This window comes from Gorilla gorilla, chromosome 3, assembly GCF_029281585.2.
Source record: "Gorilla gorilla gorilla isolate KB3781 chromosome 3, NHGRI_mGorGor1-v2.1_pri, whole genome shotgun sequence".
NCBI classification, from domain to species: Eukaryota; Metazoa; Chordata; class Mammalia; order Primates; family Hominidae; genus Gorilla; species Gorilla gorilla.
In genome coordinates this window covers 175,671,006-175,684,154 of record NC_073227.2, presented here as the reverse complement: position 1 = coordinate 175,684,154, position 13,149 = coordinate 175,671,006, and the positions used below count along the sequence as shown (strand labels likewise).

At 40.7% G+C, this 13,149-nt stretch overlaps 1 long non-coding RNA gene across 1 annotated transcript in view; it reads right to left on the bottom strand.

Moving 5' to 3' along the window:
- The window catches only part of LOC109026597 (uncharacterized), a 28,809-nt gene extending 28,163 nt beyond the window's left edge, over nt 1-646 (bottom strand). The window contains exon 1 of the long non-coding RNA XR_008678813.2: nt 455-646. This is a non-coding gene — a long non-coding RNA (uncharacterized lncRNA). The remainder of the gene's footprint in view (nt 1-454) is intronic.
- Nucleotides 647-13,149: the final 12,503 nt, after the last annotated feature.

The following is a 13,149-nucleotide window of genomic DNA, read 5'->3' as shown; positions in this document are numbered from 1 at the left end:
GTGGGAGGAAGAGCGAAGAAGAGAAGGAGGTAGATAAGCTAGCGAAAAGAAGGAGGTAGACAAGCTAGCAAAGCGAAGGTGCAGAATAGGAAAGTTACCAGGACAGGGCAGGGAGTTCCTCATGTCCACAGCAGGCCTTGCTCCCCTGGCCGGAGCCCAGGGGAGGGAGACGGAGGAAGGCAGCCACTTTTCCAGTGAGAAGTTGAGCAAGGAGTTGGCACCCGGCCCTCTCTACCTCTAGAGAAAAGGAAAAAGCTAAGCTGGATCGCGTGGTAGAGAAGAGCCCACTTCCAGAGTCCAAGTGGCATTATCTTGGAGTTCAGTGTCTGCCTCCAGGGCTGCAACTAACTCCTCGCGCCTCCCTTGCCGCCTTTCCTCCCTGGAAAGAGGAGGTGAAAAAGGTCCCAGGGCTCGGGTGGGCATGACTGCCTGGCGCAGGCCGCCGGGGGATTACCTGATACCTCCGCGTCTCCCCAGAAGGCGCGGCGCCGCCCTCCAGCCCCACCCGGTCACTCCGCGGTCCCCGGGCTCTGGTGTCTGTCCAATCTCCGGGACTCGACGCCCGAGGCGGCCGCCCGCGAGACCCGGAGCACGAGCCTCACGCTCAACGTTGGGCACTGCTCAAGGCCGCCCGAGGAGCAGAGACACCTACTGGCCGAGCGCTCCTGCGGCGGCCGGGCTGGGCTGGGGGCCGGAGCCCAGAAAACAGGGCTCCGCACACCCCCTACCGGGCGGGCTCCATCTGCGCCCCAGCCGAGTCCCGGACCCGCGTCTTGGCAGGCTCACCTACCTTGAGGTTCCCAGCTCCTGTCATCCTGTGCGCAAGTGATTTCAGCAACCATCACCACAAAACCTAGTCGGAGGGTGGCTGGCTCACAGCCTCTCCACTTTTTCGGAGTTTGTGCCAAATAATTTAAAGACCCTCCCCACCCTTTTCCAAATTCTGGCGTTTGAGAAGGGAAAATCCAAAGAGATGAGGATATAGGAGCCCCTAAGTGCTCTCCCCAGAAGCCAGGGAATTGTATTTCTGTTTCTCCAGGGCCCTGAAGAACCTGGCTTTCTTGTAATTACAAATACCTTTCACTGAAAAGTGGCTTCTTTCCTCCTGTGACAGTCAGTCCCTCCCTGTTCTGTCCTGGTAACTTTCCTGCTCTGAGCCTTGTTCCTGTGCTAGCTTATCTATCTCTTTTTCTTCTCTTATCCCGCTCTTCCGCCTTTTGGAAATCTTCACTTGCTACTCTGCAAAACCATCGGAGCAAGGCCTACTGCGGACATGAGGACCACTGCAAATATTTTTTTCCAGGTTCTGAGAGGGATGCAGAAGACGCAGGAGCTGACAGTCTAGTTAATTTTTAGCTGACAAAGTCTCTCTCTCTCTCCCTCTCTCTCTCTCTCTGTCTCTCTCTGTCTCCCTCTCTGTCTCTCTCTCTCTCTCTCTTTAACACCTACTATTTGAGTAGTTTTGTTTCCATCAGCACTCTTGTCTTTCCTTCTAGTCCTTTAATCCTGACTCTCTTCCTGGATTGAACTTAGGGAGGCAAGAGTTTAAATTAGAAGTAGTAAAATTGTATAATAAAAGGAAGAAGACAAACCAGGCCTTGCTTCTTAACAGGATGACTAATACAGTTTATGGATTATCTGGGTAGTTACATGACTAAAATTAACCATTAACAATTATTGAGTTCTTAATGCTGACCAGAAACTGTTTTAAGAGCTTTTTTATAATAATAGTAAAATCAGCTCTTATGTAATGTTTTAAATGTTTACATTTATTAACACATTAGACAAAACAACCCTATAAGATGGGTAATAATATTATTCCCTTTTTACAATTGAGGAAATTGAGACAAAGAAGCAGGAACATTTCCTAAGGTCACACAGCTAGAAGTAATTTATAAAGCTGGAATTTAAGCCCCGACAGCCTGGTGGATCATTCAGGGTACTCTAGAGGGACAGGACTAATAGGATAGATGTATATATGATGTATATATGAAAGGGAGTTTATTAAGGAGAATTGACTCTCATAATCACAAGGTGAAGTCCCACAATAGGCCATCTGCAAGCTGAGGAGCAAGGAAGTCAGTCTGATAAAAGGAAACAGGCACAGAGAGGCTAATAGTCCAGGAACACAGAGCTACTAACTTGTACAGGCAAGATTAGAACAAGTGAGTCTGATCCTTAACTAACCATGGGAGGGAGATACTTTTTTCCTACATTCAACCATACAGAGGGAGAAGGGATTGCCTAAAAAGGGTGTGATGCTTTCATAACCTTCAATTAGTGAGCCCAGCTGGGCTTGGTGGCTTTTGCCTATAATCTCAGCATTTGGGGAGTCCAAGGATTGCTTGAGGCCAGGAATTTGAAACCAATCTAGGCAACTAACAGGACAACATTGTGAGACCCTATCTCTACAAAACTAAAAAATTTAAAAAATTAGCTGGGCGTGGTGATGCATGCCTGTAGTCCCAGCTACATGGGAGGCTGAGGTGGGAGGATTGCTTGAGAACAGGAGTTTAAAGCTGCAGTGAGCTTTAATTGTGCCACAGCACAGCAGCCTGGGCGGCAGAGGGAGAGCTCATCTCTTAAACAATAACAAAAACAAAAACAGCCCCTTGTGTGATGGTTAAACAAATCCAGCCCCTTGATTAGATTGAAGGATGCAAAGTATTGATCCTGGGTGTGTCTGCGAGGGTGTTGCCAAAGGAGATTAACATTTGAGTCAGTGGACTGGGCAAGGCAGACCCACCCTCAATGTAGGTGGGCACCATCCAATCAGCTGCCAGCGCAGCTAGGATGAAAGCAGGCAGAGGAATGTGGAAGGAATAGAATGGCTGAGTCTTCTGGCCTTCATATTTCTCCCGTACTGGATGCTTCCTGCCCTAGAGCATCGGACTCCAAGTTCTTCAGCTTTTGGACTCTTGGACTTACACCAGTGGTTTGCCAGGGCTCTCAGGCCTTAGGCCACAGACTGAAGGCTGCACTTTCGGCTTCCCTACTTTTGAGGCTTTGGGACTCAGACTGACTTCCTTGCTCCTCAGCTTGCAGATGGCCTATTGTGGGACTTCACCTTGTGATTATGAGAGTCAGTTCTCCTTAATAAACTCCCTTTCATATATACATCATATATACATCTATCCTATTAGTCCTGTCCCTCTAGAGTACCCTGAATGATCCACCTGGGTTTCAGGCTGAGTCCCTGAGAGTCAAGGCCTGACGTTGGGCTGAACTGTCTGTTTAAGCAGCTCCTCCCTTCCTGCACTCCACTAGCAATGCCAAGAGCATAAAGAGCCCTTCGCCAAACTCAGGGCCAGACTAAGGTCCAGCTGTATTACCTACAGCTGAAACAACTGTTCCCTTAGGAGGCCAAGGCATAAAAAAAAGCCTCCACAGTGGGGCACATGGTGTGGCACATGGTGCGCTCTCATCCCTTCTGTGACCAGTTCTCCTGGACGCTTTGGGAAGGGACGACTACAGGCACCAGTATCGCCAAGTAATCTTTGCCCTTTTAGAGGAAATAATGTTGCTTTCTGCAGGGGAACAACAGTAATTGAAGAAGAGGCACAGAGGGAAACTTAGGGCCATGACCATATGAACAACCAGAGTTACCAGAGTTTATGACATTCATTTCTTTCTCCCTGCTGAGGTGAGGCCTTTCTCACCTGATAGAATGAGTTTTTCAAGGGATTTTGAGGCTGATCAAGGAAAAAAACATAATAATGAAGTGGGAGTAGCACACAATGAGCTCTATTTTGGAAGCACTTTAACAGGTTTGCATGGTGAGGGGGAGTCCCACACAGCGTGGACCCATCCAGAGCTCTGGCAGCATGGAGGCCACCACCCAGAAGGGGAGGAGGATAAAGGAAGCCCTGAAGAAGAGGAATCAGAGAGGGGACTTCTGTATTTAGGTAACGTCCCTCAACACACTGCAAAATCTCAGGATCAGATACCCTCAAAGGGCAGCTGCTGAGTGGGGATTTTTTAGCTGCAGAGTTTATCTTATCTATGGCTAGCAGATCTTGGGTGCAGTTGCTCAGGGTATACAGAGCAGGCAGTTTCTAAATAGCTGAAAATCTGTTTATTTGGGCTGTGTTTAAAACATTAAGATATATAAACATTTGACTTGTTGACAACCTGCCATTAAAACAAAACTCAACAACCTTACCAACCTTGGCAACACAGTGAGATCCCATTTTTACCATTTTTTTTAATTAGCTGGGCATTGTGGCGTGTGCCTGTAGTCCCAGCTACTCAAAAGGCTGAGATTGAACAATCACTAGAGCCCAGGAGTTGGAGATTACAGTGAGCTATGATTGCACCACTGCACTCCAGGCTGGGTGACAGGGCGAGAGCCCCCACCCCCACCTATCCTTTAAAATAATAATAATAAATTGGAAAATATAAAAAATAAATCAACAGCTTAGAAGTCAATATACAGAGGCCATTAGGGGGTCATTTATTATACCCTAACTGCTAGGTTGGAAGTACCTCCAAACACACAGAGAATCCCAAATTCTGAATTTCAGATTTTGACCTGAGGACCCATTTCAAATGCTGTTGATTGACACTAAGAAAAATATCTACTTCACCACCCCTTCAGCACAAAAACAGAGAAACCTAACATATGGATAAGAACTTACACACATACAAAAAGAATGGGTGGGGGATATTTAATCTACAAGAATCTATGTGGCAATTTGAGTGCACAGGTGTATCCACAGAAGTGGCTGTTGCTGTCTAGCAATAACTTCACCAGCAGGTGGCTCTATTACACTAACCATTAGAGAGGACTGGGCTTCCAACAAAGTGCCTTAAAATACAGTTCTTTTCTTGTCTTTTTTTTTTTTTTTTTTTTTTGAGACAAAGTTGAGACAGGGTTTCACTCTATCACCCAGGCTCTGGAAAGCAATGCAGTGATTCAAACACAGTTCACTGCAGCCTGGACCTATTGGGCTCAAGGAATCCTCCTGTCTCAACCTCCTGTGTAGCTGGGACCACAAGCACACACTGCCACGCCCATCTAATTTTGTTACTTTTTGTAGTCTCGTTTTGTTGCCCATGCTGGTCTTGAACTCCTGGGTTTAAGCAATCCTCCCACGTCAGCCTCCCAAAATACTGGGATTACAGGCGTGAGCCACAGCACCCAGCTAGAATAGAGTTCTATATTTCTAAATTATTTGAATTTTGGTTTGAATTAGCCCTAATAAACCCTATGTATTCATCAAAATCTGTAATGACATATGCAACATAAAAATCCATTCACAATGAAATCCAACAGTTTCCTCCAAGCATCTCAGGAAATTCAGCACAACTAGGTTATATCACAGAATGTACTAATTAACAAAATCTATTTACTAGACAGCCTACCCATTTCTGGCACCACAGAACATGAAATGTGTTAAATGACTACCACTCATTCTGTATTATCTGACATATCTAACAGCAAAGGTTTCATATTTATGTATATGTATATATAATGTGTATACATATATCTGTGTATATATATATAAAATACTGTTTATAATTCTTTCATTTGAAAGCATTCCAAGACACGGATAAACAGCTAAATCACATCCAAGCGGTGTCATTTGGAGATATGAAAGTCTTTGGCTTTTGTGTAGGCACAGGGCCATGAGGTAGAGTCAGAGCCATTCTTCCCCTCTCTGCCTGTTCTGCCAGCTCTTAAATTCAGTCCAAATTCTGTCCTCAGGTTGTTTTCTCCTTGGAAACTCACTTCACCCTCCATCAACTCACCACTAGTTCTCATTCCCAAAGCTCTATCATCTCCAGCATTCTGATGCCATCTCCTCTTACAGGTCTCACTCCCATCCAAACTTAAAATGTTGGAAATTGGACTCTTCATTTTCTCTCTTCAGCAAACCAGTTCCTCTTCTCGTTTTCCGAATTCATGTTAGTGTTCTCCCATATCTACTGTTTCTCAGAGTTATTATCTGTGAAACTTTTACCCCTCTCCTACGTGTTCATTCAGTCTTTCCCTAAGTCCTTTCTATTCTATTTCTGTAAAGCGATTGAATTTCTTGAACACCTACTTCTGTAATGTGTTAAGGCACTGGGGCTTGGGGCCAGTCTACTTTTTATTCTTTGGGCAGCATCGATGCCATATTCATCAATAAAGCAATATGCATCAGTAAACTGGATTATCCACAATCTATTTTGTTTTTGTTTTGTTTTTTATTTTCATAGATTTAGGGGTTACCAGTGCAGTTTTGTTACACAGATATATGGTGTAGTGGTGAAGTCTGGGCTTTTAGTGTAACCATCACCTGAATGATGTACATGTACTCAATAGGTAATTTCTCATCCCTGACCCCTCTCCGACCCTCCCACCCATTGGAGTCTCCAGTGTCTATTAATCCACTCTGTATGTGCATGTGTGCAGATTTTTAGTTCCCACTTATAACTGAGAACATGCTGTATTTGTCTTTTTGTTTCTGAATTATCAAAATCTAATTTTAAACTTCAATAGAAAAAAACTGATACAGCTGGTTTTTAAATTCTTTTTGCAACAAGAAATGATTATGGCATGTCTTCAGTATTAAATACTCTTAACAAAGAGGAAGTATACAAGATTTGAGATTGTCTAATGGAAATAAGGCCTTCTTAGGTAAAGCAGGTATGGTTACTCTCCTGTGTAGGGCAGTGGTTGTCCTATTTTACTGTGTATAATAATCATCTGGGGAAGTTTGTTAATAAAATGAAGATTCTTGGGGTCCACTCCCAGATACTCTTCTTCGGTAGATCTGGAAAGGGGCTGAGGAACCTAACATTTTTAACAAAGTGAAACAGAGTAATCTAAGGAGCATTTTAAGAAATAGTCGCTTAGAAGAAATTCTAAGTACTTAAAATAGAAATAAAACGTTGTCTTTACGTCATTAAATGGCTTTGTACAACTGCTGTTAGTTACCTAATTTGTATTTGATCCCATAATTCTCTTCTAATAGCTGACAGTTTTGTAAAATTCTCTTTTTAGATTCTGATGTCTTCAGTTTCCGGGTTTTTCTCAAGTTTAAGTTTCAGTCTTGGTAGAAGTAATACCTTAGGCGAGCTCAGTCTTTCCTACCTTACTTCATATGAGTTTACCAGATCCTGTCACTGGGAGAGCAGGAAGGAGAGAGGGATTCCTGAATGGAGAAAGAAGGGACCACAACAAACCTAAGTAGGGCTGGGTCCTGGGGCCAGGCTGGAATGCACTGGTGCATTTCCTGACAGTAACCATAGGCTGTGGCAGCCTGAGGCCCAGTGGCAAATTCTAGTTGAGAAATGGAGTGTAGTGGGTGACACAAGGTCCTGCAATAGTGTCCCAAATGTAGGTCATGACCACTTGCTCACTTGGAGCACAGCTGAGTGAGCTGAGCTAAAGCATGGGACCAAGACAGACAAACCTAAGGAAAGGGCCAGGTGAAGGTTACTTGGCTTTCTCTATGACACGTTCTAGCCCTAGTTCTGCATATTCTAGAGAATATGCACAACACAATGCTATAAACTCCCTCATTTCCCCATCTTCTAGGATTTGACTGACCTTTGTTAAAGTTGTACTGTTTGGTTAGGGCAGCCCACCTGTTCCAGTCAAGCAGGAGTGGTTCAGAGGCCTATGTGGAGCTTTCTCTCCTTATATTTTATAAAGCAAATCAGGAGAAACAGTGACCAATGGCTCTAGGCAATTCCTCCTAGTGTTGTGATATTCTAGGACTTGCCCACTCTATTTTATGTTTATCATTCAAACTTGGAGTTGTTTTAAAATGTGACACAATTTTGCTTTAGTTTTCCAAAAATTAAATACATGAAAGTTTCCTTCAGTCAACAAATCACGGTGAATGTCTCGCTCCTCTCCTGATCCACTCAACTGGAGTCAGGAGGATCACCGTGGTCCCTCCCCAGTACTCTCCATCAGCTCTATCACTGACCCACACTGTGAGATCTGATTGCCTTGCTACAGATTTTTGCTCTGAAACAGATGGTTTTGAAATGGGTGTATTTCCTTTTCTTGACTGATTTTGTTATCTGCTTAATGGTCATGTTCTCTGCCTCAAACTGCATTTTAGTATTTTATGTTAGTGTTTTAGTAATATTTAGTAATTTGTAATATTTTAGTAAAATATATTTTATTCACTCAACAAATATTTATTGGGTGCATTGATCAAGCTCCACAGATAATAACAGATTAAAAATCCTTGCCTTCATGAGGCTTACATAAAATTTACTTTAATTAAGGTATTATTATATGATTATGAAGGTATTTAATTAAGGTATTATATAATAATAATTGTATAATAATTAAAATACCTTTTATGTCAGCCTCGTGAAGGCAAAATTTTGAAATTTTATGGGATGTGCTACCTCAATCCAATTTATAAGATATACCTAACAAGTTATATTGGCCTTTTTTTTTTGGAGAAGCTTAAATACAAGGCTGAGAAGTTTATATTTAATTAGACAGGAAATGGGAATTCCTCAGAGGATTTTGATGAAGAGAATGGCATAACTCGCAAGCTCAATAGTAATGTGTAGATGGTCATTGTGGTATTTTCTGGCTAACTTGCGCAGTGTTCCTCTCTTAGTATACTTCTCATTCTATTACTTACCTACACTTGTCAAATCTCTGACAGCTCTAAATGAAAAAAATATGTCTGTTGGCTTTAAATCATTCATCCGCCAGATGTATTGGGGCCTGCAGGTGGCAATAGTGAGCCAGCCATGAGCTTTGTAACTAGCCTCACCAGAAACCCAGCAAATGTCACCTTAACCTAGAGTGCTGCCCGACCACCATATCTAAAACAGCACCTCCTCTAGTCTTTCATTTCCTTAATCCTTCTTCATTTTTGTTCACAGCCCGTGTCACCAACTGACATTATATAATATTTTGTTTATATCCTCTTTCTCTCCACTAGAATGTAAACTTATCAGCAGCGACTTTGGTTCATTGTGTAGAACAGGGCCTGGCAAATAGTATATGCCCAATATGTATTTACTAAGTGAATGACCACTTTGATCTGAGCATCCAGCAGAGGAACACCATGGGACAGTGTGCAGTTACCCGGCAGCCAAATTTTGTGGTGCATATTTGATTCAGCATTATTTTATATATTATCCTAGATAAATTCTATAAAGTTTCTCGGTCAGAGCTAGAAATGGCTTAACATATCAGGTTAATATGAGGAGGGGTATGGGGCCTTCCATAGCCATAATTAGATGATGTAGTATTAAATATCAATAAAGTACTAATGAGGAAATTAACCTTATAAAGCATAGTGAGATCCACAGGAAGTATTGATACGTAAATATCAGGTAGTTTTCCGACCCAGAAGGATGCATAATTAAGCAATCGGTTTCCTGGATCTTGGTCAACAGAATTTCCTCTCTTCTGTTTATAAAAGGTAAAATGCAGTGTTCTAAATTTTGACCTAACCTTGTTTCTTTGTGAATGAGCTTGCTCTGGTCAGCCCTGAAGCCAGACCATTCTTCGGTAACTTGCAGCCATAGTGTTATCCATCAAGAGTGTGATTTACACTCTAGGCTTTCTTGCACAACATTCAACAAATATTTGGGTCTTTGACTTAATCTGGTTTTGCAAATCGTATCTTTGTTTACTTAGTAGAGGTCACTGCTCCACCACTCAAGGTAAAGTATACACAGAAATCTACACTTGAAGAAGACAGAGATATGTCACCTTTCATGGATGAAGCAAAGTCCTTCAAAATGTCAATAGAAAGTTAGCCTTTGTACACAGCAAATCCTATATGGATTTAACTTTGAAAGGACTATAGTGCAATTACACTAAGACAATAAACAAACCCAAGTAGTTAGAATTTAAAACAAAGATCTAAATCTTATAAATGTTTTGTTTGTCCTCATTCAAAATTGCGGGTTAAAGCAAATGTGTGCGTTAAGCTAGATAAGATGACTGAATTGCTTTGATGATCTGATAGCATTCTCTATTCTTCTTATTTTCTCTCCTTCTTTAGAAATATATATATATTCCTCCAAAGATAGTTTATATGACAAAATAACTACAGTTTTTCTCAAACAGGGGCCTGTCCACTTTCAACATAGGCCAGTATTTCTACTCAAAGGCTTAAAAAGTTTCTTCTTTCCAGAGCACATTCTTGTGAATATAACTTGGCCCCTTGGTTGGTGGTGGTTTATTTTTACCCCCAAACTCATTTGCTCTTGTAAATCTCCTGCTAATCATATTTAGTCATGAAAATTCTTTCATGGGGTGAGAGATTTAAAATCGTAGATTACACAAAGATGGAAAAACACAAACAAACCAGTAGCAGATACCAATGTGGCACAGCAAAACACTTAAATCCAACTTCTCTGTTCCAATTTGTCTCAATCCAGGGCACCTCAGATCATTCCTTAGTCTCAAACTAGTATTAAAAATGGCTAATTTCCAGCCTCTTTGGCCTCTGTAATTGCCAATGGGATAATCCTTCTTTCTCTAGGCACCCAGTTACTTTATTTCCTAAATTCCAATCACAGCAGAGATTTTTCAACATCCCTGCCACTAGGACAGATCCCCCAAATGACACATGTAATGAAACTTTATGAAGTTAAGAAGTGCAAAACTCAACCTGTGGGTGCTGTTCTGCTGTCAGTGAGGGAGTCCATTTTACTTGTGCCCAATGTTGTTTTTGTCTTTGATTTACATAGTGAAACTAAAAGCACATTGTTCACAGACTACCAAGAAACTTTTGCGTTTTCACTTTCCCTGGGCTATTTTTATACACAAAGCAAATATTCTAACAGACAACTCTGTTGCCCTTAATGGGATATTTTTACTATTAGGTTGGACTGGCTTTCAGTATGCCAATAGGTCATTTTCTTTCTGCCAGTTTTTAGGAAATCCAGTTCTGAGGGTTCAGGCTATAAATTTAGCTTAGATCTAGAAATGGTTTACTTGTTAGAAAAACAGATATATCATTGTCGCCATTGATTTGAGCTTCCTTGACCACGCAGTGGCTGTCTCTCCCTTTAACTTACTGATGGAATTCAATTTATCAAGTCCTATTAAACTTGAACCATGCAGTTAACATTGAAAAACTGCTTCCATCTAAAATTGGACTGAAGCCAGGTGCATTGGCACGTGCCCATAGTCCGAGCTACTCAGGAGGCTGAGGCAAGAGGATCGCTTGAGCCCAGGAGTTCAGTTTGAGGCCAGACTGAGCAACAAAGCTAGGCTGCATCTCTAAAGAGAGAGAGAGAAAAAAAAGGACCTTAAACACAAGCTAATCATAAAACAACACAAATCTAGGTTTGAGAAATACTCAAAGACTGTAAAATATCATTCACAAAATCTTGTCTCTAACCCAGAGAAGAAGATAGATAAGTTGGTAGATAGATGTAAATGTGTGTTCAAATAATCTTGCACACACTTATATAGATGCATACACACATCTTTAAAATCCATTCTATCAGTGAATAACTTTGAGTCTCATAACACCTTGTATCTGTGTATTATTTTAAATTAAGAAGGGCTTCATGGTTGTATTAAGATTCATGGTTAAGAGCACAGGCATTGGGCCCCATGGGTTTGAGTTCCTGTTCTGGCACACTGACCCTGCATATGTTACACAACATCTCTAGGCCTTTCTTTTTTCATTATAAGATACAGGTAATTATATCTACTTCCTAGGCTTGTGGTGAGGATTAAATGAGAGAATATACATGACAACAAAAGCTATACTACCACATAATATCTAGCATAAAGAAGATGCTCAAAATTGGTAGTTCTTTCTATTATTCCTTAGGGCTATATCATTTGTCACCAGGTCAAGAAGTCTTCTACATAATCAAATTTAAATTCAGCAAATAATTTTGGAGCAAAGATGAATGTAACAGACTTGGCTCACAGAGTAAATTACCAATATACACGAAGACTGTTAGCTGTAGATTTGTGTTTTCAAATCAGAACACAAACGGTTGGACGATAGGGAATTTGGGACATTATTATTTCAATAAACAAGCCCACTGACCTCAGAGTTACAGTAAATGATTATTTTGGCTTAAATACTACCTATGCTATTATCTCAAAAAACATACCTGGAAGTAGAAGAACTGTGATTTAAGAAATATTCTTCATTCCTGGAATTCATCAATCATTTATCATTTTTCAAAGAAAAAATTGGCCCAAACATGAAAAAACTAGTTAAAATTTAATAAGCCTAAGTGATACTAGATTGAATGCAGGGCCAATGTAGACCGCTAAATCACTGTTGACCATTTTTTTTTCTCAGAGAGCAAGCATCTTGTCTTATATGATTTGGATTTAGGACTTGAGATTGTAGTAAAAGGAAATTATTTTCTCTAAAATTGTGATAACACATCTGGATTCCAATATAAGTCAGTTAAAAGCCTGTAATACAAGTATTCCACTTCTAAAATGGGATAAGATAGAATTTCTAATGTCCTCAATTTAAATGTTTATCAACTTTGTGAATATTATATATCTTAACACAACCAATGAAACTTTATGACGTTAAGGAGCTCAGAACCCAAACTGTGGCTGCATGAATTGTTACCCTAAATTCAACAAACTAATATTTTATGGTCTTCAGCAAAAAGAACCACAAAGACATGCTCTGTCTAAACACACTTTGCTTGAACATTCTTACAGATATGAAGTATACCTTCTCACAAGGCATGCAATCCATTTATATTATCATTTGATCTTTGATTGGTAAAATCAATTTGGATAGAATTTCCTAAACTAAACGACCAGGTGCTTTCTTCTCTGGGGAATCTTACAGAAGGAGAATGCAGTTAGTTGCAACAGATTTTTTATTAAAGAGAATTTCTGTAGCTAGAACAACAAAGCTTGTTCCCTGTGAACCAAATCTACCAATAATAGCTCTATTAAAAGAGTTTCCTATTTACATAGATTTTATACCAAATATATTTGGTAATTCATAAACCTTACAAACATTTACTTAACACTTACCATGAATTGGGTAATGTGCTCAACACATTATCCCACTAAATCTTAGTAATAGCCCTATTAAGTAAATACCATATCATAAGTATTATCTCTCTTTTACTGACATGGATAATGGAACTCAAGGAGATTGAGTAACTTGTACTGAATCACACAGCCAGTAAATTGTAAAGATGGGATTCAAACCTAGGGAGATG